This window comes from Bufo gargarizans, chromosome 4 (genome assembly GCF_014858855.1).
Source record: "Bufo gargarizans isolate SCDJY-AF-19 chromosome 4, ASM1485885v1, whole genome shotgun sequence".
NCBI classification, from domain to species: Eukaryota; Metazoa; Chordata; class Amphibia; order Anura; family Bufonidae; genus Bufo; species Bufo gargarizans.
In genome coordinates this window covers 328,554,935-328,567,461 of record NC_058083.1, presented here as the reverse complement: position 1 = coordinate 328,567,461, position 12,527 = coordinate 328,554,935, and the positions used below count along the sequence as shown (strand labels likewise).

Below are 12,527 nucleotides of genomic sequence, written 5' to 3'. Positions count from 1 at the left end.
GATAAAGTGTGTAGACATGTTCATAAAAAAAGGTTAGCAATTAATGGAAACCCCATCAAAATGGTTTGGAAACAGCATTAAGAGGATAGCTGGATGTGTCTTAGACTTCTATTATGTACAAAATACAATAGACAACCACACAAAAGCTGTATGCCAAAAGCCAGGTATGTGAAAGTCATCAATCTATCCATGAGACAGATGACAGGCTTAGTCAGTATACCTTACAATGGCAGCCTTGTGCACTATGAGATATTCCATACCAGCTCTCATCTGACTGAGAACCAGTAAACCTCCCTTAAAGTTATTTTGCATCTGTTGCATTGGCTTGGGTGGACCTGTACACCTAGATCAATATCATTAGGGCGACAAAAAGTTTTCCGATTGTCCTAACATAATATTCAATAACCTTTCTATACAGTTTTGTCATGTAAAAATTAATTTGCATAAACATGGGCATATGGGAAAGACATGCAAATTAGTAGAATCTGCCTTGTTTTTCAGCTGTCATAAGACTATGAAAACCAATAGAAGGCACTATTGAGTTATGAACAGCGCCCTCTAATATTGTTGTCAGAAGACTATGAAAACCAATAGATGGCGCTATTGAGTTATGAACAGCGCCCTCTATTGGTTTCACAGTCTTATGACAAGACAAATAGTCTTGTAAGAAGACTATGAAACTAATAGAGGGTGCTGTTCATAACTCAATAGCGCCCTCTATTGGTTTCATAGTCTTCTGACAACAATATTAGAATGAGTCTTAACATTCGCGATTAGATTATTTGTGATCTACACTAGGATGATATATGACACTGGGAAAGCTGGGTAATAACTCAGTGATAAAATTTGACACTGGGAAAGCTGGGTAATAACTCGCAATCTACACCGAGTTACTCCCCAGCTTTTCCGGTGTCCGATATTATCACTGACTTACTACATAATTATTACATAATATTCACTATATTGCTATATAGATTTTTTTTAGAATATTACAAATATTCTAAAAGGAAAACTACTCACTGTGGGAATTACCTACTACATTATGTGGGTTACAAATGAGTTTTTTCACTATACTGTATGTTCCAGTTTTACAACGTTATAAGCCAGCACCCAAAAAATAGACTCAAATGTGCATCTGAGCTCTTTGTGATTTCTACTATCATATTTTTGCAATATTTTTGGATTCATGTTTTACAGGTTCTGCAACATTTAAGCACCTTCGCCCATTGTATGGACTCTATTTTGGGTACTACAATGTAACCTTTTATGCACCTTAAATGAACTTTGGACTTTATATTGTTAGCCAGATAGTTAACATCCTTGCTTCATCACTCATACAGACAGCCTCTGAGGACATCAATACTAATGGTTCTTATGCTACCTTGTGTTAGCTTAGAAAGCCTAGGCATTGTATTGTATTGTGGCTACACAAGGGGGACCAAGTGGTAGAGTAGCAAGCAGTCTCAACATCTTTAAAGGGTAACCCCGCTGTTAAAAAAAATAATATATGTTCCTACGTGCCTTAAGGTACTGCGCACTGTCTTAGGAAAAATTTGTGAAAAGCTACCAGTTCAGACATCAAGGTGACAAAGCGTAAAGCATGATTAGGCCTTGTTGTTTGGAAGGGAATACAGGATGAAGCCACCCTTCTATTTGCAGGATTTCATTGCATAGTGGAAGGATTACAGAGTGAAGACACCACCGCGCTTTCTTTGGTACTAGGATCCAGTACACACAAAAGAAAGTCAGGAATGATTGCTTGGTGCAGACTCTTTGCTTCTCTGGTTTATACTGAGAGGGAAACAGTAAATAGACACCCTACTCATATGGGCAGGAACCTAGTGGTAGCTGTTGCTATGTCTATGTATGTCATAATAGTATATAGTCTAAAGCAGCACTCTAACTTTCCTTGAGTACCCTTACAGCATACCCTAAGCACAAGCCGAGGCGGCTTTGTTTTAAGTAAGGGTGTATGTAACACCCCAGAGTGGTCTTACCACTACTGTACCCTGCTACTATCTCTAATGGGCTAACAAAATGTCAATTTATGTATGTTTTTCCAGGTCCTCCACAATGTGCATTCATAATCTTGTTATGCAATTGTTCATATGTAATATGCCTGGTTCACCAGCTGGTGCAAGCAAACACGGCAGGGCTATAATTAGATACATTGGAACTCACAATTCCATCCCCCCCTCTTTGGTCAGAAGTGGGCCAGTCTTGCTTGCTACCAGAAGGAGGTGGGGCAGTTCAAGTTTGTTCTGGTTGAAACTCCATGTTGGAGCTGCCAGGATTCTAACCTACTTTTTGGTTGAACATAAGTCCAACTACAAGAGTGAAGTGCAGCATAAAGAGGAAACAAAGACATCAAGTTAGCTTGTCAGTACATCAGAGTGAGAGAAATATATAGCAGAGTTGAGTTTGCCTGCCAGTTTAATGCTTAAGCCTGCTGGAACCAAGACAAAGCCTGAAACTGTTGGGAGAAATGTTTATTCAAAGTAAAGATGCCATTGAACTTCATCTCAAGGTCTGGACTTAAGTTATTTCTTAAAATCCCTCAATTATTCCCCCTATTTATTGCTTAGGAGCCAAAGTCTGGGGTACAGCCGTATCCAGGTAGGAGCACCATAACACACATAAAGAGACATTTTAGGCCACACTATACCACTCAGCATTTCCTACACCTGGGATGCGATATAGAGGGCCCTGTGGCGCGGCTGCATTAGCAGTGTATAATGTTATGGAAAAATGAATCAAGCCAGGAAATGAGGCAATATGGACGATCAAAATATAATAGGAAGTGCCTTGCATTAACTTTGTCTACATGCTGAAGTGAGACAACCCCTTTAAGGAGATTGCAGAACAGATCTCGTTACTGTCCATTGAGCATCTCCATGTTGAGGTTTAGAATTCAAGACCTGTCACCGGCATCAGTCCAATAGCTCTCAGTTCTTCTGCTCTTCATCGTGAGATGCACCATCCAGTGAAATACGGTCTTTGTTCTTCTTTGTGAACTTCACTATCAAAAAAGTAATATATAGTGGTCAATAAAATGAAAAATGATGCAGTGAATAGTCTTCATTAGATTTCAATCACTTTGTGTCTCCAGCTCTTACATGGACCTGACTGGGGGTCTCAGTCTCAGGAGCTTGCGGGTTTGCAGGCCAGCTCCAGTAGCATCGAGCACACACACAATGCACAGATGAAGCCAAGGTCAAGACACGTTGCTTCACTGTGAGTGAGCCAGATTCTGCTGGAGCAGGCTTGCAAGTCAGGAGTACATGACTAAACCTGACACCAGGACCATCAACTTGACCATTTTCAGATAGCACATAATGATGAATGTTAAAGGTAATAGATTGACTAAGCATAGGCCATAATCAGTTTCTCTCATGTTAGGTCAAATTCTACTTAAGGAACTCTAGTGATAATTTGCATATCACATCCTGTTACTCCTATTCATATCACATACAATATAAGTATACCTGGCCACATACATTCATTGTTCCTCAGAGAATCCTTATGATTATGATTGGATGAGCTGGCAATTAATATCTAAGATGGCTACTGAAATGCCCAGAAAGGTCAGATTTTATCCTGTTGAATTTTTTTTCTTCCCTCGAGATAAGTGGCACCAAAGAAGTTTGACATCTGACAGCAGCTTATCTTCTACTCTATACTGAAATAACATGCACATTCAGTTGAGTCAAGTGTGCAGGTTCATAGAACAATCCGTACAGACAGCTGCCAACCAGATGATAGCTTAGCCAATAGCCATGTCATATCTATGACCGGAGAAGTGATCAAGGGCTTTTAAGTCTCTAGATAGGCTTAAGTAAATAGACTAGAAACAAAATCTTGTGATGTCCTGTTCAGCAGTGTAAGCTTCATTCCCTTAAAAAGTGTATTTCCATGATGATTTGGGATCCTGTAATAAAAGCCTTGCACACAAAGGTGAAATATAATGAACATATCCTTTAGGCCGAAACATTCTGTTCCAGTGACGTGCATTAAAAAAATCACTTGTTTTTAAGGTTGATGCTTTATTTACATTATTCCTGAAATTCTCTTGAAATAAGTTACTAGAAATATACTACACATACTGGCTATGTATCTATAAGTTGAATGGTAAGGTCATTCAGTTTTTCCATGCTCTGACCAAAGTGGAAGTTTAACCTGCCATGCCATTTTAGGGTCATTCATTAGTTTCAAATTATTACACAGTTATTCACTACATTAAGTTGTAGAAACATTCACACTTGGTGCACTCTAAATGCATTCTAAGGATCCATCATTCATACTTTGCAGTCAAGGCAATTTTTTTCCATTGCAGATTTCCTATAACAAAGTAGCCTGCAGTCTAGAATTTGCAGGGACTGTCTCTAATTTTCATAGACAATCCTGGAAAATAGTTCTCTTTACAAGGTTGAAAATGGATGGTGCTTGTATAAGCCCTGCCCATAGGTGGACGGTCTTGTCATGTTTGGCAGCTTCCAAGACGAGGCTTAAATATCCCACATTTTCTATGAAAATGTTGATAAGTATGCTAGCACAGTGCTCACATTCTCATCATGTGTATGAATAAAGAAAATAAAGTTACATAGAAATCGAGAAAGAAAAGATAAAGAATTTATGAATAAAGAATAAACGGACCTTAACTTGTAAGTTTGTACCAGGTCAATGGATAGAAAGACTGAGCAGAATATAGTTAGTTGAGAATATGGGGAGATTATACATCATTTTTTTATTTAAATTTTTTTGTAAGTATACCTACAGTACAGTACAGTGCCAAGCGATTAGTGTAAGGCAAATGTGGTGCCCATATTAAAAAAATGATCTAGGACAGGGGTAGGCAACCTCCGGCTCCCAGCTGTTGTGAAACTACAACTCCCAGTATGCATACTTGCTCTGCTCTTCTAAGAACTCTCATAGAAATGAATGGAGCATGCTGGGAATTGTAGTTTCACAACAGCTAGGAGCCGGAGGTTGCCTACCCCTGATCTAGGAGGTCCTCTACAGGTAATATACACCAGATAGTTTAGCTTCTGTTGTGGGAAAAATATTTGAAGAACTCTTAAGTCACTATACACCGCTGTTTGTGACTGTTAATAATATCATAAATGATAACCAACATGGGTTTACTAAGGACAGAAGTTGTCAGACTAACCTGATTTGTTTGTATGAGGAGGTGAGTAGAAGACTGGACAGCTGTGGCTGTGGATGTAGTGTTTCTGGGTTTTGTAAAGGCTTTTGATACTGTCCCTCATAGACATTTTATAGGTAAAATAAGGTCTATAGCAGGTATGGCTCTCCAGCTGTTGCAAAACCACAACTCCCAGCATGCCCAGTCTGCCTACAGCAGGATATGGTGGGAACTGTAGTTTTACAACAGCTGGAGAGTCGCAGGTTGGCCAGCCCTGGTCTATAGGCTTGGAAGGTATAGTTTGTAATTGTATTGAAAACTGTCTGAAGGACCGTGTCCAGAGAGTTGTGGTCAAAGATTCCTATTCAGAATGGTCCCGGGTTATAAGTGATGTACCCCAAGGTTCAATGTTGAGTCCCCTGTTATTTAAAGGGAACCTTTCGCCTAAAAAATGCCTCCCAAACCACCAGCATTACCTTAAAGTAGCCAGCAGTATGTTCCTAAAGATCCTTTTCTTCCTCTGGCAAGATGCACCAAAATCTTGAAAAACAAACTTTAATCCCCTGCACGCGCTATGTAACAGAAGAGTTGGAAGTCAAGGGGGCAGCAGCCTCCTCGCTTCAAGCCAAGATAACCATGCCCCCTTTCCATGCCTCTTCACTTTTGATTGACAGTCGATAGCTTTCGGCTATATAGCAAAGTCGGCCGAGTGTGAGTGCGCGTCAGATGTTCACGTGCGTGGCTGTCAATCAGAGGTGAAGGAGCAGGGAAAGGGGCGTGGCTATCCTGACTTGAAGTGAGGAGGCCGCTGCCCCCTTGACTTCAAACTCTGCTGTTACATAGCGCGTGCATGGGATTAAAGTTAGTTTTTCAAGATTTTGGTGCATCTGGCCAGAGGAAGAAAAGGATCTTTAGGAGCATACTGCTGGCTACTTTAAGGCGTTTGAGAGGCGTTTTTTTAGGTGACAGGTTCCCTTTAATTTATTTATTAATGATATTGAGGATGGAATTAACAGCACCATTTCTAATTTGGTAGATGACACCAAACTATGTACAGTAGTAGTGTGCAGTCTATGGAAGATGTCCATAAACTACAAGCTGACTTGAATATTCTGAGTGACTAGGCATCAACTTAGCAAATAGGGTTCAATGTAGATAAATGTAAAGTTATGCATCTTGGTAGTAATAATCTCTGTGCATCATATGTCCTAGGGGATGTAACACTGGGAGAGTCACTTATAGAGAAGGATTTGGGTGTCCTTGTAGATCGTAGATTAAATAACAGCATACAATGCCAATCAGCTGCTTCTAAGGCCACAAGGATATTGTCATCCACTAAACGAAGCATTGACTCGTGGAGCAGGCCTCATCTGGAATATGTAGTTTAGTTCTGGGCACCAGTCCATAGAAAGGAAGCACTGCAGCTGGAAAAAGTATAGAGAGCGACTAAACTAATAAGGGGCATGAAGGGTCTTAGTTATGAAGAAAGATTAAAAGAATGGAATTTATTTAGTCTTGAGAACAGACGTCTAAGGGGGGATATGATTAACCTATACAAATATATAAATGGGCCGCAGAAAAATATGCTAAAAAGCTGTTCCATGTAAAATGCCCTCAAAAGAAAAGGGCTCAGTGCCTCCGACTGGAAAAGAAAAAGTTCAGTCTCCAGAAGTGTCAAAGCTTCTTTACTTCAAAAACTGTGAAGCTCTGGAATAGACTCCCTAAGGAGGGTTTAGCTGAATTCTGAAAAGTGAATAACTAGGGTTAAGTGAACCCGTACTGTAAAGTTCACAGTAAAATACAAGCTTGAAATACTGCAATATTCTGGGTTTAAAAAAACACCAATTTTTTGCAATACCCTACCTCTGCGGCCTTTACGGCATTTGTCACAGTGAAATATAGTTACAAGAAAAAGTATGCAAACCCTTTGGAATTATATGGATTTCTGCACAAATTGGTCATAAAATGTGATCTGATCTTCATCTAAGTCAGAACAATAGACAATCACAGTCTGCTTAAACAAATAACACACAAAGTGTTAAATGTTACCATGTTTTTATTGAACACACCAGGTAAACATTCACAGTGCAGGTGGAAAAAGTATGTGAACCCTTGGATTTAATAACTGGTTGAACCTCCTTTGGCAGCAATAACTTCAACCAAACGTTTACTGTAGTTGCAGATCAGACGTGCACAACGGTCAGGAGTAATTCTTGACTATTCCTCTTTACAGAACTGTTTCAGTTCAGCAATATTCTTGGGATGTCTGGTGTGAATTGCTTTCTTGAGGTCATGCCACAGCATCTCAATCGGGTTGAGGTCAGGACTCTGACTGGGCCACTCCAGAAGGCATATTTTCTTCTGTTTAAGCCATTATGTTGTTGATTTACTTCTATGCTTTGGGTCGTTGTCCTGTTGCAACACCTATCTTCTGTTTAGCTTCAGCTGGTGGACAGATGGCCTTAAGTTCTGCTGCAAAATGTCTTGATAAACTTGGGAATTCATTTTTCCTTCGATGATAGCAATCCGTCCAGGCCCTGATGCAGCAAAGCATCCCCAAACCATGGGGATGCCCCCACCACCATACTTCACAGTTGGGATGAGGTTTTGATGTTGGTGTGCTGTGCCTCTTTTTCTCCACACATAGTGTTGTGTGTTTCTTCCAAACAACTCAACTTTGGTTTCATCTGTCCACAGAATATTTTGCCAGTACTGCTGTGGAACATCCAGATGCTCTTGTGCAAACTGTAAACGTGCATCAATGTTTTTTTTGGACAGCAGTGGCTTCCTCTGTGGTATCCTCCCATGAAATCCATTCTTGTTTAGTGTTTAACGTATCGTATATTCGCAAACAGGGATGTTAGCACATGCCAGAGACTTTTGTAAGTCTTTAGCTGACACGCTAGGATTCTTCTTCACCTCATTGAGCAGTCTGCGCTGTGTTCTTGCAGTCATCTTTACAGGACAGCCACTCCTAGAGAAAGTAGGAACAGTGCTAAACTTTATCCATTTATAGACAATTTGTCTTACCGTGGACTAATGAACAGCAAGGCTTTTGGAGATACTTTTATAACCCTTTCCAGCTTTATGCAAGTCAACAATTCTTAATCATAGGGCTTCTGAGAGCTCTTTTGTGTGAGGCATCATTCACATCAGGCAATGCTTCTTCTGAAAAGCAAACCCAGAACTGGTGTGTGTTTTTTATAGGGCAGGGCAGCTGTAACCAACACCTCCAATCTCATCTCATTGACTGGACTTCAGTTGGCTGACACCTCACTCCAATTAGCTCTTGGAGATGTCATTAGTCTAGGGTTCACATACTTTTTCCACCTGCACTGTGAATGTTTACATGGTGTGTTCAGTAAAAACTTGGTAACATTTAATTCTTTGTGTGTTATTAGTTTCAGCAGACTGTGATTGTCTATTGTTTTGACTTAGATGAAGATCAGATCACATTTTATGACGAGAAAATCCATATCATTCCAAAGGGTTCACATACTTTTTCTTGCAACTGTACAAGGGTTAGATATTGCTGTCATATTCTGTTATTTAAAAAACACCCATTTTGTGGCCTTTGCTGCATTTGTCACAGTGAAATACAAGCTTAAATACTGCAATTATATTCTGGGTTTAGAAAAACACCCATTTTGGGTAAGATAATACATTTGCGGCCTTTGTTGCATTTGTGAGAGTCAAATACAAACTTTAAACACTGTTGTTATATTCTGGGTTAAAAAAAGCACCAATTATTTGCAAGACCCTAAAACTGGGGTCTTTGCTGCATTTGGCACAGTCAAATACAAACCAGTCAATACTGCAGTTACATTGTTGGTTAACAAATTAACATTGTTTGGGACCGTGTAGTCATTTAATAAAATTCGCCTGTCACACTATTGTGTGACCTCAAGAAATGTTTCCTCTTTATGACAACCGGCACTGCCTTACTCTCAGTGAACTTAATTGTTGACTATTGGTGGTTACATATTCGCCTGACAAAAACCATCTGTTAGTTTGGTGGGTGAATGCAACGAATGAGGAGAGCGTCAAATAAGGGACGTGGCCCCGGTCGTGGTGATGCTGGTGGAGTTACTGTTGCAGGGAGAGGACGTGGTCGATCTGTGCCAGCTACACGCACAAATGAAACACCTTCCTCAGGTGCAAGTAGGCAACAGAACCTTCAGCGTTATTTGGTAGGGCCGAATGCGGCTCTACGAATGGTAAGGCCAGAACAAGTACAGGGGATAATAGATTGAGTGGCTAACAGTGCCTCCAGTTCCTTCACATTGTCTCCCACCCAGTCTCCTGCTAAAAGATCAGAGTTGGCACCTGCAGCCCATGTCCATCAGTCCTTCACTTTGCCCCCTTGCAAATCAGCCAAGCAGTCTGAGCCCCAAGTCATGGAGCAGTCTCTTCTGCTTTTTGATGACTCTGCTATTAGGCTTTCCCAAGGCCATTCCCATAGCCCTGACCCATAGCACCGATTCCCAACCACTTATGTTTCAGGATGAGTACATGGGAGGACCACCGCAGAACTTCTCGGATGATGACGAAACACAGTGTCACAACCAGACAGCTGAGAAGCTCTGACAGAGGCCTTTCAGAACCTCCTCCTTGAATTTCTGTGTTGTGGTATTCAGCTCCTCCTCTCGTCAGCCTCTCTCAGCTGTCATGTCTTAATTGCTTCCCTTTAAATGCCTCCCCAGAATGCTTTTCTGGGTGGCTTATATTACTTCCTGGAGTGTGTGTGCACGCTGATCTGTCCTCCTGTTTGCTTCAAAGCTAAGTGTACTTTTATATGTTAATATCTGTTTGCTGGATCCCAGATGACCCTGACTCCCTCCGTGTCTTGTGTAGGGAGCTGGTGGTCGTGTCCCCTCACTATAGTAGGGTGCTCAGGGCTTTATAGTCAAGGTTCGTGGATATGCAAACCTCCACCATTAGGATCTTTGCATAGGCTGAGCAGCCAGGGAAAGTGCCAGGTCTTCTGCAGGGGTCTCCCTTGGTTCCTTAGTTTTTGGATCCAGCGAGTCGTTTATACATGTTGCTTTGCCTTGTTACCTGTACACATTCCGTGACATTATAAGCCGCCAAAACCGTCTTAAGCATGGATCCGGTTTCACTTTTGGCTGAACGCTTCCAGGGTCTTTCATTGGAGGTAGCTGACCTCCGTAAGACTTTGTCTCAGCTTCAAGTGACCGGTTCAGCTTGCGTTCATGGAGCTTGTTCTGAGCCTAAGATCTCGCTCCCGGATACGTTCTCCGGGGGTAGTGAGAATTTTGTGCGTTTTAGAGAGGCTTGCAAACTCCATTTTCGCCTTCTTCCCCATTCTTCTGGTGATGAGGAACGGAGGGTGGGGATCATTATATCGCTGCTCAGGGGTAACGCTCAGTCCTGGGCCTTTTCGCTGCCGGAGGGGGCACGGCCCCTCCGTTCAGTGGATGAATTCTTTTTAGCCCTGGGTCAGATATATGATGATCCGGATCGTATTGCTCTGGCGGAGTCTAGACTACGTCTCCTATGCCAGGGTAAACAATCCGCAGAAATATACTGCTCAGAATTTCGGAGTTGGGCAGCTGATACTGGTTGGAATGATGCTGCACTCTGAAGTCAATTTTGCCATGGTCTTTCAGAGGGATTGAAAGATGCATTTGCCTTTCATGAAAGGCCTATTTCTTTGGACTCTGCTATGTCTCAGGCCGTTCGTATTGACAGGCGTCTTAGAGAGAGAGATCTCTCTTTCCTGTCATACTCGGTCCCAGGACTGTGCAGCGGTCCCATTCTCTGCGCAGGGGTCTCAGTCGCTGTCAGCCCCTTCTGAGCAGGAGCCCATGCAGCTGGGGTTGATTGCTTCTGACAATAGAAGATTCAGCCCGCATGAGAGGGTTTGTTTTTGTTGTGGAGGTATTAATCATTTGGCAAATATTTGTCCCTCTAGGAGATTCAGGCAGTTCTCTGGGTATAATAAAGAAACAAAGAGGAAAAAATCTTTGAAAAATGTTCCGTCTGTTACTATTGGCAGGATTGAGGCGGAAATTGAAGATTTTCCATTTGCTTGTAGTTCCCGTTTTGTCCTGCCGGCTAGGGTGGCGCTAGAGAGCAAGAACATTTTTTGTGAGATTTTTGTGGATAGTGGAGCAGCGGTCAATCTCATTGATAATCACTTTGCGATAACTCATGGTTTCCAGGTGTGCGCTTTGAGAAAGGATATTCCTGTGTTTGCTATCGATTCTGCTCCACTTTCTCAGAAGTCATTAAAGGGCATAGTTCACAATATCCGTTTAATTGTGAGTGATGCTCATGTTGAGGATGTGTCATGTTTCGTCCTTAGCGGTTTGCCGACTCCTCTAGTGTTGGGGCTACCCTGGCTCACTAAACATAACCCCACCATTGATTGGCAAGCAAGGCAAATAAATGGTTGGAGTGACTTTTGCAGAGAGAATTGCCTCACGACATCTGTTTCTGAGGTTGCTACTAAGACTGTACCATCTTTTCTCTCTGAATTTTCGGATGTCTTCTCTGAGAGTGGAGTTCAGGATTTGCCCCCGCACAGGGAGTACGATTGCCCTATTAATCTCATCCCAGACGCCAAGCTGCCTAAATCTCGTTTATACAATCTTTCCCAACCTGAGAGGATCGCTATGCGTACTTATATCTCTGAGAGTCTGAGAAAGGGACACATACGACCCTCAAAGTCACCTGTTGCCGCTGGTTTTTTCTTTGTTAAGAAAAAAGATGGTTCTTTAAGACCTTGTCTGGATTTCAGGGAGCTGAACAATATCACAATTCGTGACCCTTATCCGCTTCCTCTGATCCCGGACCTGTTTAACCAGGTTGTTGGGGCTAAAGTCTTTTCCAAATTAGATTTAAGAGGGGCATACAACCTGGTCAGGGTCAGAGAAGGGGACGAATGGAAGACGGCCTTCAATACCCCTGAGGGCCATTTTGAGAATTTGGTTATGCCTTTTGGTTTGATGAATGCCCCAGCCGTTTTTCAGCATTTCGTGAACAGCATTTTTTATCATTTGATGGGAAAATTTGTATTGGTGTATTTGGATGACATTTTGATTTTTTCTCCCGATTTCAAAACTCATAAGGAACATTTACGTCAGGTCTTGCTCATCCTGCGGGAGAATAAATTATATGCGAAACTGGAAAAATGTGTGTTTGCGGTTCCAGAAATTCAATTTCTGGGGTTTCTTCTCTCCGCTTCTGGTTTTCGCATGGACCCCGAGAAGGTCCGCGCTGTGCTTGAGTGGGAGCTTCCTGAGAATCAAAAGGCGCTGATGCGTTTTTTGGGCTTTGCCAATTATTACAGGAAGTTCATTTTGAATTATTCTTCTATTGTTAAACCACTCACTGATATGACCAGAAAGGGGGTAGATTT

General features: G+C 41.8%; 1 long non-coding RNA gene across 1 annotated transcript in view; it reads right to left on the bottom strand.

The window, feature by feature from the left end:
• Nucleotides 1–2,766: 2,766 nt before the first annotated feature.
• LOC122936341 overlaps nt 2,767–12,527 on the bottom strand; it is a 36,440-nt gene continuing 26,679 nt past the window's right edge. The window contains exon 2 of the long non-coding RNA XR_006388917.1: nt 2,767–3,019. This is a non-coding gene — a long non-coding RNA (uncharacterized LOC122936341). The remainder of the gene's footprint in view (nt 3,020–12,527) is intronic.